The following is a 15,641-nucleotide window of genomic DNA, read 5'->3' as shown; positions in this document are numbered from 1 at the left end:
AAAAAAAAGAAAAAAGAAAAAATTTGATGTAATGGGAATATTCTGTATCCTGATTATGGTGTGGCTCCATGACTGTTAAAATTCTGTCAAAACAAAAAAATAAATAAATTAATTAAACCAAAAAGGCTACCTTCTACTAAATTACATAATACAGTTGTATAATACCTTCATTTAAAAAAAAGTTATGACTGACAAACAATAGTCATTCATAGATGAAATTGAAAACTGAACATTTTATTTGTCTTTTTGAAGTGTGTTCTCCAAACAGATGCCCAAAGTTGTAAATGTTAAGAAAATTGAATAAATATAGTGAAATTATCATGTGTGAGTAAGAATTATCTTATGTAAGCCTATGGATGGGTAGATGATTATTGATAGATAAGACAGGGCTATGGAGATACATATTCATCTTCAACATGTTTTTTCTTATAAACTTTTTAAAATAGTGATGGTTAAGCCAAAGTAATCACTAACAAGTTATAGTCATCTGAACTAGGCTAAGTAATAGAAACTCTAATAAAAGACATGACTCTAATTTAAAATAAAACAAAACAAATATAATCTAATGCTATTACCCTGAGCCATTTAAGAAAGTGAATGACTTCTCAATCTTTTAGTAACTTAAAGAGTATTGGATTTAAAGAAAATGCTTTGACACATCATGAAAAGTACTTGTATTAAAACACATTTCCTATAGGTTATCCATGATCTGGCCTCTATTTATATCCCTTGCAAAATTTTTATATATGTTTCAGGTTATGTATGGTTTTTTCCTGCTACCTATTTTAAGAACAAGCCTATTTTTTGCTTTACGTTTGATCTTTACATTTTACAGAGGAGCACAATGAATCACAGAAAGTTCTAGCAAGATTGACGATTAGTAATGGGGCAAGGATTTGGAACTGGCAGTCTGAATCTACAGTCCTCCCTCTTAAAGACCATAGAATGCCATGAAGGAAAACTCACTGTAAATTTTGTGGTAGATATACACACTTAACCATCTGTGAAGTGCTGTTTGATATTTGACCCTCTGGGGCTAGAGGTCAAGGCAAATATATATCAGATCACACCCATTAAGGATACACTGGGGATAGTTAATGAGAAAACATCTCAAAGAGTTATTTTACCAAGTGGTCAAGAAGGTGAAGGAGACAATTCAAGGAAGAACATGCATCTCCAAGAACCTTGAATGTGAGGAAGCCATCAGTCTTGGAGTCTGACTGGAAACACAGAGAAACCTTGAAAGTCAAGCAAAACTCATGCAAAGCAAGAAGTCCAACTAGGCCAGGTCTCCTTGGGCTCCCCTATGTTTAACTAGTAAGGGGATGTGTTGTAAAATATCTTACATACACTTATATATACTAAAAATATCATTTTTATCATATCTACTATTGTAAAATATTTTATATTGAGCAAAATAACGCAGATCTTCTTACCTCTATTTAATGATGAAGAAATGGAGACTCGCTTGCTTGCCAAGGTTATAAATTCCAGAAGCAGTTCAATATCTGAATTTCCCTTGAAGTGTTCTTTCTCCTTTACCAGATTGCTTCTTGTTTGATAAATTCTAGAAACACAGACAGCTAATCCTTAATGTGGAATTAATTCATTGTTGAGGTGTCTGTGCTGCCACATTTAATTAACTTCGTGTATGAGAATGAAGGAGGGGTAAAATCTTGGAGTGCTGGTACTTGTACTTTTTAACTTACCTGATGCTTTTTAGAGGCTTAGGTTGACAGCCCGCAGGTGCAGTCGGTATCCTGGAGTCAAGTGCTAACACTGAGATTGTGATGATACCAAAGCGGCTTAAATAACCCAAAGTCTAAATCATAAATTATTTTCTTAGGATATCTGCTTTTATTTTTCATTTCCCAGGAAATTTAATAGGATATCAGTGGCTTATTCCCAATTACACATACGTACATATTTATAGTTAATCTAATGTATTCAATGAAACATGTAGATTTTATATGTGAGTTTATATATACCTTGATACATACTATGTTCCCACCTCTGCTCACCAAACCTGCTCCGCCCAGCCCTCAGTATCTTGTGAAATGGAGCTATTTAGAATGTTTTCAATAGCTTGGTTTGTTAACTCCTCTTGAAAGGCTTTCCATTACACACAACATTAGGAAATAATATCCAACTACATACCCATGGCCAACAAAGTCCCACATCTCTCCCTGCTAACCCTTCAATTCTATCTTCTATGCCCCTTGGCCTTCCTCAAGATAAATCAACATGGCCTCCCCATCCCCACCTCAAGGCCTTTACAATTGCTGCAAATTCTGTAACATACACTTTACCCCACATCTTCCCAGAGGTGGAATCTTTCTCAAGTGTTTTCAAAAGTTCCCTATACAGATAGGTTGTCCATAACCAACTTATGAAAAAACATACTCTTCCAACTTTTGTGTTGTTACCCTTCTTCATTTTCCTTATAGCAATTATTATTGCCTGAAATTCATTATTTATGTTCACATTTATGTATTGTCTTTCCACTAGATAGGAGGAAAGAGGGCAATGACACATTAAGATGGCTCACTTGGCAATATGTCCTTAGTCGTTCACTCGCAAGATATTCAATGAACACTATTTTAGTTCAGCGGTCTTAGAAGCAGGGTTTGAAATCCTAATTCTGCTTTGAGTGGTTTATTGAGGGAGTGCCCTCAGCAGGAGAACTAGGGAAGAAGGTGGTCTCAGCTGGTGACTGGCTTTAATCCCAAGGAGAATCTCTGAAGCAAAATTGGCTGAAGTATTCATCATCCTACTTTGGTTGGTGCAAGGTGGACAGACTTTCTTATCTCTGTCAGTGATTACTGGCCAAGATCTACATGTGGCAGGACGTGTGTAGCCCCTCAGGTGACAGTGAGGGAATGCCTCACAGAAAACAGCGGCTCACAGCCAGCACTCACTTCAGCTGGGGGTGGATGCACTTGCCAGAGGAAAGGATGGGCCGGTCACTATTGGCATCTACTGTAAGCCCCTTGGAGAACCCAAGCATTGTTCAAGGCATTGAGCCAGTCCCCAGCTGAGACCACCTGTCAATGTTAATGAAGGCAGTAGATTTGGAGGCTCTTGTGGACCCAAATAAAGTCTTGAACATGAAATATTTTTATATTGGTTTGACTCAACTTATCTAAAAGCCTCAAAAAGCAACATCTATTTTTTAAAAAAGAAGAAAAGAACAAAAGAAAAAAAAGAAACAACTTTCCTATTCACATATTCTTTCCTGCTCCCACTAAATACCTGGGGATTGATATTAACATTACTAAAGCACCTAAAAAAAATGTATACACTAATTCCTGGAACTCTGTGAATATGCTATTATTAGACTGGGAGGGGGATTGGAGTTGCAGATGGGATTAAGGTTGCTAATCAGCTGATCATCACATAAAGGGATTATCCTGGATTATCCAGGTGGACCCTCAGTAATCACAAGAGTTCTTCAAAGTCAAAGAGGAAGGCAGAAGAATAGCTCAAGGTCAGTCAAGATTGTCTGCTCTTCTGCTGTCTTCAAAGATGGAGGGAGTTGCCAAGAGTCATGTGGGTGGTCTCTGAAAGCTTGAAATTGCCTAGAGTGGATCCTCTCTGGGGCCTCCTGAAAGAACACAGCCCAGCTGACACCTTGATTTTTAGCCAGTGAGATCCATTCTGGACTTGTAGCCTCAGGAAATGTGAGATAACAAATTTGCATTGTTTTAAACCACTTCTGCAGTGACTTGTTATAGCAGCCACATAAAACTGACATATGCAGCAAATAAGCTAGTTAATTCTTGTTGAATTCAATGTTATGTTCATCAAATGTGTTGGAGGAAGAACCTTAAATACCTGCTAATATTTCTTGATTTTTTGTTAAATGTACATTTTACAAATATAAATGTTACTATTATAACATCTAAATTAAACTCAATTTTCTGAAATACAGAAAGGTCACTTTACGAGATAGTGCTACAGGTGTGTAAACTGTTCACAAATTATACAAAGAGAAAAATCATGATTAAATATTAAAAGGTACATGGCACAAACCTTGGTTTGTTGCAAATAATGAAAATTTATTTTCTGTTATTTTTTTCTATAATTGTTGTGTCATTTTGTAGATCTGGAATCACTCCTTTAGAGTGACTTTAGAATAAATATGTATTTTTAAATGATAGAAAATAATCTCATTCACCATGTAAAATACAGTGAGGGCCTTCAAACAAGTAGTATCAGTGCTATTGGCTTCTAAAGCCTTTGGCATGAAGGGGAAGTCTAAGTAGCCATCTCCAAAATATCCAATACTTCGTCACAAAAATTTTTTTTCTACAGTGGATGAATAAAGTTCATTATATCTTCTGTATCCTATAGTGTTTATCATTTCAAAGATTCTTTATTCTCATATTCTGGACTTGAAAATATACCATGAAAAAAAAATAAGGAAAGAAGGAGAAGCAGGAAGGAAGGAAGGCAGGAAGGAAGGAAAGAAGGAATAGAAAGAAGGAAGAAGAAGAAAAAAAGAAAGAAAATGTCCTTGACCTTTAAACTACCCTCTTTCTCCACCACCACTGACACTCTTGAAAAGGTGTCTCATGTTCACTAACCGTCTTTTATCTACAGTAATATGGCATTTACTCACCCGCTTCTTCTGACTCCCCCCCACCCCGGCCCCCCCGCCATTACCACCAGCGGTTCAGATTCCAGGTTAGGGGACGTCCACGTCGCATTTGACATAGATCAGCAGGGCTTCAGGCAGACTTGGGAGATGTGTTTTGGGTGTAACCTGTTATGTGGACAGAGAGGACTTGGGTGGCTTGAAGCAATATGAGAGCTAACATGTTTAGGAGTGTAGATCTGCTGTGGTAAAGTTTTGTTGGAACTGGAAACCATTTTAATAGACTATATCTATAGTCTCCATGAATGTTTGTGGACAGATTACTAAACTTTGTGTGTTTTCAGGCAAACAGTTATACATAGGGAATTACATCTCTTATATAATTAAATGTTAAAAATTAATTTTTCTAGGGACGCCTGGGTGGCTCAGTGGGTTAAGCCTCTGCCTTCGGCTTAGGTCATGATCTCAGGGTCCTGGGATCAGGTCCTGCATCAGGCTCTCTGCTCAGCAGGGAGCCTGCTTCCCCCCGCCCCTCTGCCTGCTTCTCTGCCTACTTGTGATCTCTCTCTGTCCATGAATAAATTAAAATCTTTAAAAAAATTAATTTTTCTAAGTTATGGACTTCTATAGCAAGTAAATGTTTTGAAGCTGAACTTATTAAGTATGTTTGTGACCCTCACTTCAGGCTGGAAAATTGTACAGTAAGATGTGTAATAAATTTCCAAATTCTTTGTAGAACTCAATAGCCCATGTTATTGTGTAAGTTCTTCCTTAAAACTGAATTAAGTACTTACCTCAGAGATGTTCAGCTTATGAAATAATACATTAGGTAGAAAGGGGTGTTTGTTCAAAAACAAAATTACTATTATTTGATAAAATTCACTGATCTCTGAGTTTTATGATTGTATGTCCTCTAAGTAAATGAGGATTTACAGAATATCCTAATTAAAGCACATGCATACTTGCACAATTATAAAAAATTTAAAGGAAACTGTGGCTTTATTCTATATATTATTCTTTTAATCAATTTTTCATTATGAATTAGCCAAATACTAACTAATAAGTTAGAAAACTTTAAATATACTTCCAGTTTCAAGAGAAAAGCTAAATGCTCAATGGTGTCAAAATTATTGATGTTATATAACAGATGATCTTCTCGGAGACTAAAGCACAGCTGGTCATGTAATTTGTCACATCCTTGCTCAAAATCAAAAGCCACATCTTTGACACGTTGTACCTTTTCCCCATTGACATTTTCAAAACAAGCCATGCAGTTAAAATGCCCAGGAAATCACTGTATATCCCTAAATGTTTTGTTATTTTTTTTAATCTGAGTTTTTATTTTTCAGAGAAGGAAATCTGGTTAGCATAAAATAGATAACATCGTTGATTTTTTAAAAAATTACTGAGTATCTGTATTCCATTACCAGGAAAAATAAAACAAGTTCTATTTTAGCATATAAAAGTTTTAACTTTTAGAACATTTTAATTTTATAAATGGACATACAAAAATAACTTTTTCGAACATATTGAAATATAGTTTATTTTTTGTGAAAATGTGATAAACTGGAATGATTCCGTTTTCTATGGTTTGAATGACAAAGGACATTTGTGGAAGGAGCTGAGTGAAAAGGAGACATCTAAATGGTTAACAGTGATTTAATAATATTGAAGTTGTAAATATTAGTATTCCAAGTTTACATCTGTGTTTTCTTATTCCTTTATAAGTAGCTGCTACTTGATTAAACATCCTTTAAACCAGCAATGTTATTTATAAAAATCTATATAACTTCCGCTTAGCCCAAAAAAAGCATTTTAGAAAAGAGATGGTAAAGCAGAAGATATATTTAAACCATACCAAAAGAAAATGAGATTCCAACCATAAATTGGAAAGTATAAAAGTTTATAATCTAAGGACTCATAAAGAAAATGTGAAAGTGTTTTTGTTCTGCAAGTTACTGAACTTTGCAATTGCATTCCTGCTGAGCAGAAGGTAAATTGACCTAAATTTTATAGACTCTCCAATTCTGTGTAGTAGAGATTGGCTTGGAAAAATAGAGTTGGAGAATTATCGTTCAATTGCTTGGGGAACACAACTTCAATTGGTATATTTGATTTATTAATATTGATTTTTGTACCGACTTCACAAAGCCACATGTTTATTTTCCACTTTGAAGTAAATTATCCCTTCTTTTTTTTGGGGGGGTAGATTTTTACTTGAAGTTTTGCTGATGAACTGGTATCAAGAAAATATTGAGCTAATATTTTATGAAATCCAGAATGCGAGGCCTTAGAGAAAAGAAAACTGAAAGAAAAGAGTAATTTCCTATCAGGAAGAATGAGCTCTGGGAGGCGGAGAGTGGCTTCTCAGGAGAACTGAGTGCCAGGAAACTTAGTGGGGCAGCAGAGAGGACAGCTTTCAATGCTGTTGAGTGCTAGGATCAAAGATGACTGCTGTCAACAGTGTATTTGAGAGGACGCATGATCAGACCTTCCTTGCTGTCAAGGTGGAGATGGAGGGGCAGAGCGTTCTGAGGTGAAAAAGTAGCAGGAAAAGATGGCAAAGCAGCACGAGTGTTAGTAGATGGTCTGGTATGGCTGAGCTGGTGGGAAAGGTACAGCAAGAGAAGCCCGTTGTGCAGGTGATGAGAGAAAAATGTATAAATTAAGACCCTGTGGCAGGAGAGTAGGAAGTAATACAGATACCCCTGTACAGAGACAGAACCCACTGGATTCCCAAGTAGATACCATACTGCTGTAGGATGAGTGTTAGAAAACCATACACCCCTGCACCCAAACCCTGTATCTACTCTGGCTTCTCACAAGTTCCTTGGTCTCCAGGTCCCATCTACTCAATCTACTTTCCTCCCAAAGTGTCAAGTGTGGGGTCTAGAACCCAAACCAGCAGTGATATCTTTCCTTTGGAACAATGCATACAGTTAAGTCATATGAAGATAAAGGGAGGACAATAAAAAACTTATGCCTTTCCCTATTCCTCCATTCTGCTTTAACAATAGCAAAGGAATTCTATTTCCAAGAGACCACCTGTCTGGTTTCAAGTTGCAGTCAGGCTGAGAATGCCATCAAGAGGACTCAGTATATCCTGTGAATAAATATCACCATGCAAGCCTTGTAGTCATAAGTCCGGTTCCCAGGCCTCCGCTGGCCAGGAAAAAGTCATCTGTGGATTACACAATCAACCAGCAAAATGTCTGACGTTTCAACAGAACATGACCAAGAAGATAACTGTGCAATTTACCAAGAAACAAGAAGCAAAGAGAAGGAATGAGAACAGATGAGAAGGGAAGGACATGACCACTGTGCTCTTGGTGCAGACTCTTGGTGAAGGAAGGTAGGGCGTCCAGGTTCAGACCTAGGCAGGCCTCGTGCAAATGAACCTCAGGATGAAAGCTTCTCTTTCGCCCAAAGCCCCTGAAATATGCCTTGTATCAGGAGAAAGATACTCGTATGTTAGTGTGTGACAAAGAAGTCTTATCCTTTAGATTTCTCAGGACATATAATGAAGTCTTAGATTCTTGGTTCTTAGAAATCTTTTATTTTTGGTAGGAGCAGGGGTGGGGGGATTGATGAGAAGTCTGAATTTGAAATAAATAAGGCTAATAATTTTTTTAAAGATTTTATTATTTATTTGAGAGAGAGACACAGAGAGAACATGAGCGTGAGCCGGGGAAGGGGGTGGAGCAGAGGGAGAGGGAGAACCAGACTCCCCACTGAGCAGAGAGCCTAACATGGGGCTCGATCCTGATCTGGGACCCCAGCATCATGACCTGAGCTGAAGGAAGAACCGTAATTGAATAAACCATCCAGGTGCCCCAAGACTAATAATTTTTAAAAAGAGAATTAAGTTGATGGCCATATTATTTGAATAAATATAATTTATTATGATTCCATATGAGGTCTTTATAGTAGACCTTAAAATTCATGTTTTCTAATATCTGTTCAAGTCCATGTTTAACATTACTTCAATTTAATTGTACTTTATAAGTTTACAAGAAAGTTCTTTTTTTAAGTATTAATAGTGAACAAGAAGTTGGTATTTCCACATTCTCCGTTTGGCATTGTAGAATTTCAATCAGAATGAGAGTCAGGGACTCATCAGTACTGGGAGTTCAAAACCCCAGAGATATACAGAATAGAATCTTACAACGGGAGGAAAGTATCAATAAAAATTCAGGCGCTTGAAATGACAAAGTTACAAGTTTTATTAATTAAAGCCTTAAGTGATGTTGTAAAGAAAACTTTGGGAAGCATTCTTCATCATTTATATTTAGTTAATAATGCAATAAACTGTTATTGACACCAGACAGCATATCTGCCACAAACAATGGCCTATTAAGCTAATTAATGCTAAATTCTTACTAATGGTAAGGCCATGTGCTGTACCACCAATGATGATGATATCACTATAGATAACCTGTATAGCACACATCATTTGCTAGTTGCTGGTCTCAGCACTTAATATGAATTCACAATGATATCATGAAGTATGGCATCATCATATCCCCTTTTATCAGATGAGAAATTGAAGTTTGGGAAATTTAATTTGCTTGTCCGGAGTCACATAGTTATTATGTTTGCAGGACCAGATTCCAGACTCTCTGGCTTGTGAGTCCGAGCTACCGCACAAGGCTCTAGCTGGTAATACCCTAACACATCACGTCTTATTGTAACTACACTATTTTTTCCCCACAATATGAAAAGAATTCTATCTTTTATTCATATAACAAATTAAAATACAAATTAAAATTTTGGAGGAGATTATCATTATCTCAATAATGATATTTTTCTTCTGAGAAGAATTGATATGATTAATTTTAAGAGTTTTACATGATAAATCACATAAATAGAATTTAAATTTAGAGTTAAGTCTTACAGATTACAAGTTTATTCATGAGACTTCTTGTTAATACTGAAACAATATTCCTTTTCTCATCTAAATCCACACACTATAGTGGCAGTTGTAGATACTCATTTATTTAAGAATATTACTGAATATTCTTTATGTACTAAGATAATTTCTAGGAATATCCAGCCAGATATGAACAATGAATATTTAAATACGCAGATGGAGAAGAAAGAATTTATTGAGAACTTGGGGGAAAAGATAAATATATCAGTACATTACAATTCCTATACTGCTTGCTATAAAAATTACACAAATATATTTGAGCTTGGGTTAGCTCTCATTTGCCAATGACAACAGAAAGCCATGCAAAGAAAATTCAAAATGCAGGAGTTTAAAGCAGCGTCTCTTTGCCCTCCATCATGTAATACTTTCCATGACAGCGTTAACTGTAACTATGTAAAAAGATGTTTCTCCATCTAATTATTTGTAATGAGTGAGCACCTTATAAAATTCATGATGAATGCCCTCAAAAAAATGAAAAATGAGTATTTTCATCAAATATTACTTGGAAAGTGTATCAATCTCTAACACAGAATTACTGCACTTCTGTGCACTTCCTCATGGCTGTTTTGGTTGTTTTTCTCACTACTACTGGGGTTCATTCCACCAAGAGTTTGAACTAAACAGTGGACAATGAAGACAAAGAGTTACAATGTGCATCCAAAGCAATTGCCCCATTGAACGTTGCCTTTAAAAAAAAACAAACAAACAAAAGCAAAAACAAAAAAAACAAGTTTCTGGGCCTGTGATTTTTCTTCCTATGCCCCAGCTATGAAAGAGTAAGACAGGAAGGAGCTTGGGAACTGCTCTTGGATGAGAACAAAACAAGTGTTGTCCTCCTTATTCTTCTAAATCACTTTCACTTTAATAATTTACTAAATTAAACATCACAAAATCAATATTTCTTCATCATTTCCCTGGAGTGTATTGGATCCCAAAGCTATTACAAGTATTTTTGAAACAAAAACAGATGAGAAGAGAAAAAAGAACCACCGGGGAAAACTACAAAACATCAGTGATTGGATGGTGTCAACAACCTACAAGGCAAATGTCTCCGTGAGACTTTTCATATTCATTAACTTATTTCACAGGGTGTTTAGGAAAAGTAGTAAAACAATCACCCCCATGAATAAAAAAAATTACATGTTATAAATACCAGGAAAGAACAATGTATAAATGTTTATAAAAGGGGGGCCTGCCTGTGTTCAGGAAGCATTCCCTCTGAAAGGGGGAGTTAAATGGGAGAGGGGAAGGCGGAGGGTGTTTATTTGTGTTTTACCGTATCACCAACAGTGATGCTAGGAACGAGAACACATTGGCCCGGATGTACCATAGCATTTCTGCAGGTGGTGCCCCTCAGGATGCTAGGGGTGTAACTTCAGGTTTTAAGGCTGTGAATATTTTCACACTTAGAAGATTTTTGCCACATTATTTTCCAAAGGACAAATTCTCGTTTAGTTACAGTTCCACAATTGCAATTTACATTTCCACAATCTTTTCCATGGTCTCCATCCTCATTGATTTTTGAAAGTATTCGGTTTTTAATTTATTGCCAATCTGGTAAGCGTGAAATGGTAATTTTGGATGGTTTTTACATCTCCCTAACTAGCTGTGCATTTGAGAATCTCACATGTGTTTGGTCATTCTCATAGTCTATCCTTTAAATTCCCTGTTCATTTATGTCTCCAGTTTTTCTATCGAGCTATTTTAATATGTTTATTTATATTTAGATAATTCTACCTTATGAATATCATTTGTTGCATGGATGTTTTGCAAAACAGAGTTTCTAATCATGGCTTTGCTTTTTATATTTCAGTTTTGAATGACCTGAAATGAGTTTGGCAAATACAGCAAAAACATCCAATTTCATTTTTTTAACATATGGTTTACTAATTGTCCTAGAACTCTTTATTTAATAATCCATTCTTTCCCACCTGCTTGTGTGGGAAATCCAAACCTGTCCTGTATCAAATTTCTGTATACGTGTGCCACTTTTAGCATCTCTATTATATTTCTTTCATCAGTTTGCCCATTCTGGACCAGTACCAAACTGCCTTAATTACGAAAATTTATGTCTTTATATCCAGAGGACAACTTCCTTCAATGTCTCCCTCTTTCCTTCCTTCCTTCTTTTTTCCTTGGAGGAGTTTAAAAAGAATTGTAGTTTTAAAATGTCACTATGACTGCCTAGGGAGGGCCAAGAGTAAGTTTGAAGAAACCATTGAGTAAGTCAGTCAGGTGAAGGGTGAAGGGGTTTGACACTGAGGAGGTGGTGATGGAGACCAGGGGAAATGAATAGATGTAAAAGATACTTAGGAGGTAAGATGAAGATGATGGTTGATTGGCTATGTTTGATGGGGGAAAGAAATGTATAATGGATGACCTCAATACTCTTGCTTGAGGAAATACACGAATGAGAGTGCCATGCTTGGAGACGGAGAATACCAAAAATGGGTAAAGAAAATCTGTTACTTATTTAGGAACTAGGAAATCTGTGACTCAGCCAGCATTAGTCTGTGTTTAACCCACCAGAAAAGAACCACAGTTGTTAGCTAAGATTCGCTTAGGTTTCCTAATTGTCCCTGTGCTTGATACACTTGCTGTTAAAACAGAAAGAATTGTCAACAGATGGGTAGTCCTTGAATACGAGAGGCTGACAGATAAACTGTCAGGGGTGAATATTCTGGTACTATCTCAATGATTAAAATGGTTTTTATTTTTTTAAAAAATGTACCCTCTCCACAAGATACTAATTTCAGATTCGTCCTAGCTAGATTTCCTGCTTTTTTAGCATTTTGTCTTCTTGAGACACTTTCGCCTATTATTCTATTTATTGGCACTCAAGGAAACCAAGACTTATGCCACGGTAGAACAGGAAGGAATTTAAAGACCGTTATCTACCCCACCTCCACCAGCTCAAGGGAAACATGTGACTTAGACATTATGAGCTTAGCTCCAAGCTCGATTGCCCAGGTTCAGTCCTCTCCTACAGCTTGTATGATTTGGCAGGTTATTTAACTGTCTCTGTCTCAGGTTTTTCAAACTGTCATGGTAACATCATCACTTCCTCACATAATTGCTATTTTGCTAGAACGTGTTTACACAGGTGACCGTCTGAATTGTGCCTGGCACGTAGTAAGTTGTGGGTAATACTGCCTGCTTTCTCATTAAGCTTACTTCCATGCAAGAGATACATGGAATCTGCCCCGTATCCCCCAGCCAGCCAGCCCTTTAGACACCGAGTTACAACCAAACAAAGAGACACGGGTGTTTTTTGCCACCTTTGAATGTTCTGAAATATAATGCTGACCATCCCTCTCTCCAGTTTGTTCCAAATCACTTTGTTAATCACCCGATGTAACTAATCCTGTTTTGCCTGTAGGAAAAAAAAATCAGAGATTCCCCTATTCTGTGATAATATTCCTCAACTCCTTCGGCTTAAAAAAAAGGATCAGGGTAGTGAAATTTGTATTCTTTTCATATATTCTCTACAAAGCTGCTCTTAAGTAATTAGAAATCCATTAATGACATCAGATATTTCTTTACCCAGTAGAGGGCAGTGCTACATATGGAAACCAGTACATAACTACCTTCTCCAAAGTTTGTGAATGAATGACCCCATTGACTCCTGTGCCTGGAATAAGCTCATTTTGCTTCTTGAAACATAGAATCAAATCCAAAGGAAGTAAGTGGCAATACAGATATGCAGAAGTAAAATGTGCATAGAGCCAAGCGACGGCTACAGAACTGTAGCAACATAGATAACACTACCTCATTTTTTGTGAGTTACGGGGTGGGCAAGTAATGGGTGAAATAGAAATGTACATGACAGCCAGAAACTAGACAGATTTTCAGAACTAATATTCAATAGTATTAGAAAACATATAAATTTTCTTTTTTTTTCCTCCAGCTGTCTAGAATTAGGAAAGTTCTAGCATCATAATTTTGTATGACGTAAATTCTGCCTGTTGGTAATTTTATGCCAGTTGAATCCCCGCAGCGAACAAGTCAATCTTTTGAATCAAAAATTCCCAATTCATAATCTAGTTTTACTTCAGTATATCTTATGATGACATCAATGTCCTAGAACCAAAATCTGAAATAATAATTCCTAATAAAACCTCCTCCTCAAAGATACTGAAATTTTAAAAAAAAAAAATCTTCTATACATATGTCTGATCCTTAGGGAAAAACTACATCTACTCTTTTCTACTATATAGAATTTCATCTGTTTCTACCCCATGTGCTCCTCAAAATTTCCACGCGGATTTGTCAATTATATAACTTGGACACATCGTCTTGAAAAGACTCTGCTATCAAACATTTCCACGATACTTCTTAATTGCATCATTCCTTTAAAATCCATTTGATTTTCTCATTCTTAAGCATAATTATTGAAAAGAATCAATTCTGGATGTTCAATCTTTAGACGACCCTCTTTTCAGACTTTAGATTGAGGAAAAAGGAATTATATCTTCTTTTTTTGTAAAGTACTTAGAAATAAATATTTGATGATGATGATGATGATGATGGTGTTGAAGCTTCCACGGGATTTTTTTTCTCTAGTCTGTTATTTAAATCTTGGCTAAGAGGAACATCTGAACTAGGATTTAAACAAGCCCGAGTATGATTTAAACCCTTCCAGGTAGTTTACATCGCAACACCTACCCCACTGAAGTGCTCCGGAGGAAGCAGAAATTGGTAATTTGACAGAAAATTAGTATTCAAAACAGTTACTCAAAAAATAAAAACCTCCTGGAACCAACTTTAAATTATTTTATACTTAATCATTTGACCTGAAAAATGTGAACCCAAATTATTCTGCTATCATAAAAAATTTATTGGTATAAACTATTCAGTGAGGAAAATGAAGCTAATGCAAATAAGGGCAAACTATTTTATGATTCACAGTGAAATGATCTTAGTTGAGTTCTAGGCTCTGCCACGTGCTTGGCCGGGTTAACCTCAGTCTTCATATCAGTTAATCGGTAGCAACATTGCCTTCCTTCGAAGGTTGCTGCTAGCACCTTCAGGCAAATATATAGAAGGCAGCTATCTTAATGACCAAGATGTGTTTGCTGCCTGGTAAATGCCAATGACTGATTAACTCTGCAAATCACTTTGTATTTGATGTTAGGCAAATTATTGACTTCTTTGAGTCTCTTCTTCATCCCTCAAATTAGAATTATAATACCCACCTATCCTACCAGGGAGTGTTGTTAATTTGAAATGAGACAATAAATGTGTAAAGTGTGAAAACACTTTGCAAGTGATAAAGTGTCATATAAATATTAGGGTATACAATAAACTGGGAATATATACAAGAATTACAACTGGCATGAGGAAATCTCTTTTGCATATACTCTTATCAACTGGGGAAATTGTTTAGAAAGATCATGTTGAATGAAAAGTTTTCATTGACCTCTAGAGAGCAGATCATTTACAGCACCCTTATAATTTTTGTTTTGTGGAAATCATGTTTACATGTTTCAGAGTTTTGCCTAAACACTGATGGATTGATTTAGTGGGTCAGAATAAACAGTGTTGACTATATGCTTAAAGTACAAAACTCCCAAGATACACTTATACTTACCCTTTCAAGATAAATTTTAGTTTCTAAAAAAGTGAGATCTCACTCAAGGAAAATTTTGTTACTGCTGTTTACTGATAAGAAAACTGCCGGGGCTCCTAGGTGGCTCAGTCAGTTAAGTGTCCGACTCTTGATCTTGGCTCAGGTCCTGATCTCACAGTCATGAGTTCAAGGCCCACATTGGGCTCCACACTGTACAAGGAGCCTACAAAAAAAAAGAAAGAAAGAAAGAAAGAAAGAAAGAAAGAAAGAAAGAAAGAAAGAAAGAAAGAGAGAAACCTCTGGCGTGTATTACAAGGATTTATATTCAGAATTACTTTATATATCTGTTACTTGGCAATTCCTTAAGGAACTAAGGAATCTCTGAAAAAAAGCAATGCAAATGTTGAAAAGTCAATCTTATATCCCTCTAGATGGTCATTAAACAAGAAGCATCACTAAGAGCTAAGTCCTTCCTTAGGGTACCATAAAAAAGAAAAGGAAAGAAAGAAAGAAAGAAAGAAAGAAAGAAAGAAAGAAAGAAAGAA

The sequence above is a fragment of the Lontra canadensis genome, unplaced genomic scaffold (genome assembly GCF_010015895.1).
Source record: "Lontra canadensis isolate GAN:19392208 unplaced genomic scaffold, GSC_riverotter_1.0 scaffold22, whole genome shotgun sequence".
Classification (NCBI taxonomy): domain Eukaryota; kingdom Metazoa; phylum Chordata; class Mammalia; order Carnivora; family Mustelidae; genus Lontra; species Lontra canadensis.
The sequence above is the reverse complement of the archived record's forward strand: the minus strand, read 5'-3'. Positions refer to the sequence as shown.